Below are 2,880 nucleotides of genomic sequence, written 5' to 3'. Positions count from 1 at the left end.
GCGTTTTGCTTATTATTCTGCTGCAAATGGTTAATAGAACAAAGATATGAACAATTAAAAATGAAAATATTTCCCGTAAGCTTCCATTGCTACGCGAGCCTCGCCACTTGGTCACGTCAGAGCTCGTTGCGGCTTCTGGCCAATGGTAGAGCTCCGTGTCTCGGAATGCTCTTCCTAAAATACTTCTATATTCCTTGGCTATGCGCGGCCTTGTCCACAGTTAGCTGGGACAGGGTATAGGTAAAAAATGTTCGTATGCTCACTACAGGGCTAGTAGGCGCCACATTCAACTCACTGTAGGGTCTCGGAACAGATACAGGCTGCTCTTACGAGGCATGCGAGCCGTCGGAATACGAAGATGCTAGGATGCAGATGTTATATTCGCATCACTCGTGCGTTTTACAATTTCGCACACATTTATCGTTATTTTACCTGGGTAGGCGGAGCTTACCTAGCCTACCCAGAATGCAGGCCACTGGTACCTACTATGAAAATGTTTATTGAGTGTGTTAATGAAACTATAACAACTTTCGTAACTTTTCTTCCAGTGGAAATAAAATAATCTGGATGTACTCCATAATTGTAACTTAAAATATTAACTTAAATATTTTTATAGTCTTTGTATTAGGATATTTTTTAATGGTAGTTTCAAAAATATCAGCTGCCATGTTTATTTACAGTTTATTAATAATTACAGTATTTATGGTTTAACGTGATTAATATTTTTTTATTTTTCTACACAAAATGTTTGCTATTTTTGCATGTTAAAATTATTGAATTTTACATCAAGAGAAACATGTGTTTACATTCCGTTTGTATGAGTTTCACACCATCAGGACATGTATTTTATTTCCTTTATTTTCCTCCTTTAGAGCCTGATGAACACCATTAATTGATTACGAGATTTAATATACTTTCACGAAAAGTGATTTTGATTACTACAAGACCATTATGTACATTATTCTATAAATTATTTATTTAAATCGTGATTTAAATCCACCTGATTTGAATCAACCCACCTTGGTCTGGAGTCTGCCTCTCTCTACAAACAACCCATCCATTTACGCAAGAAGAAAATCGAAATTCTTGCAATATCTGAAAGATCGTCCACCTTATTTTTGTAGGTTTTTACAGGTCGCAATAAAATACGGGGTACGAGGGTACGGGCCTGAATATAGTTCTACTAAGTTAGTGTAATGCTAGTGAAAGTCCACATCTGGAAGTTTGACTTTCGTTGAAAAGCGATGCAAGACCTTCTTCTTGATTGAAGTAAGTCTTGAAGCTTTCCTGGCGACGAATGATGAAAAAAATTCTCTCGGGCTATCGACCAGGTGAGTTGTGGAAAAGATTCCAAGCTTTCGAGAGCTAACGTCACTCTCATCTTCATGGTAGAAGTGAGCTAACGTCACTCTAAGATAAGATAAGAGTGACGTTAGCTCACTTCTACCCTGAAGATGAGAGTGGCGTTAGCTCTCGAAAGCTTGGAATCTTTTCCACAACTCACCTGGTCGATAGCCCGAGAGAATCTTTTCTTCTTCTTTATTATTATTATTTTTTTAGCTCACCAGTGCTATCCTCCCTATGTATGGATATAGGTCTTTTCTACTCTTATGGTAGCCGGTTCTCACGCTGGCAAGGGAAATGGGGAGCGGGGATTACGCTGCAGACCAACCAGATATCAGCGGTGGCGCCGAGAGTTATGATGCATCGGGAGGAAGTACTACGTGCACCTCCTTCTATTTACAAGCTGCTGCGTTTCTTAGCGTACCGGATTGGTCGCTTCCTCGCTTCTCTTGCAAGCATGAGGATCGGCTGCCGTAAGAGTAGAAAATACCTATAGCCATACATAGGAAGTATAGCACTGGCGAGCTAAAATTAATAAATAAAGAAGAAGGTCTTGCATCGCTATAACATCGAGAGCCGCCCCTCTTCCTTCTCACTCCCGGAGCACACGGTGCGAAGAGCACGAGTTCTCCTTCGGTGATCATATCCACTGGCGTACGCAGAAGGGGGTCTGATGGGGTTACAACCTATTTCTGAAATTTTGAGAAAATGAACATTTTCAAATGAAAGCAGTAAAGAACCTGGGAGATAACAGTGCACAGAGGTAAATACAACCTCTCCTCAAAATGACCCCCGATTTTAATTTTTTCAGAGTGGGAAGTTCAAAATATACGAACTATCTTATTGTGTATCTGCCCCACCCCCTTGAACTCATCTATGTACTATTAACCTTTACAATTCCAGCCCCCTCAGAAAAGAAATCCTGCGTACGCAAGCGATCATATCTACGTTCAATTATTCTGACATGCAATTTGTGTTGCCGCAGAAGAATTGGTTTTTAGAGTGAAAATGAATAATAAATACGATATCTAATCTAATCAACTATAGATAAAATATCACTTATTAACTCAAGAATATCAGTCTATTGTTTCCAAAATGGCATGCAAGCCCGGCTAGCTCAGTCGGTAGAGCATGAGACTCTTAATCTCAGGGTCGTGGGTTCGAGCCCCACGTTGGGCGACTTTTTATTTTTCGTCACTATAATAGCTACAGAGTCTCAACTAATGCATTTCGAAAGCTTCGTTAAAATACAAATCATTCCGGAATATCGAAATCTCTTCAGTTCAAGAAATTAATCCATACCACTTGTATTTATTATATAAGTGTCAAAAATCTATCTCAGTCTCGATCCTCCAAGGGAAAGTGCAATCCCATAGCTATCATTTGCTTGCAAAGGGTGGGGGTGGGGGAGGAATTGATAAGAGGATGGGGTATACGGATGGATCAAAAAGTAGTCAAACTACTTTCGGAGGTATGCGCTTATGCCCTGGTACCTGAAAATTAACCCAGGTCGTCAATTCTGCGAATTTTTACGGA

General features: G+C 40.0%; 1 non-coding gene across 1 annotated transcript; it reads left to right on the top strand.

Moving 5' to 3' along the window:
- Positions 1-2,450: 2,450 nt before the first annotated feature.
- On the top strand, positions 2,451-2,523 carry TRNAK-CUU (transfer RNA lysine (anticodon CUU)). The gene has a single exon. It is a non-coding gene; the product is annotated as a tRNA-Lys (tRNA).
- The last annotated feature ends 357 nt before the right edge of the window (positions 2,524-2,880 follow it).

This window comes from Lepisma saccharinum, chromosome 1 (assembly GCF_977018435.1).
Source record: "Lepisma saccharinum chromosome 1, izLepSacc3.1, whole genome shotgun sequence".
In the NCBI taxonomy this organism is placed as follows: Eukaryota; Metazoa; Arthropoda; class Insecta; order Zygentoma; family Lepismatidae; genus Lepisma; species Lepisma saccharinum.
This window is presented reverse-complemented; position numbering and strand designations above follow the sequence as displayed.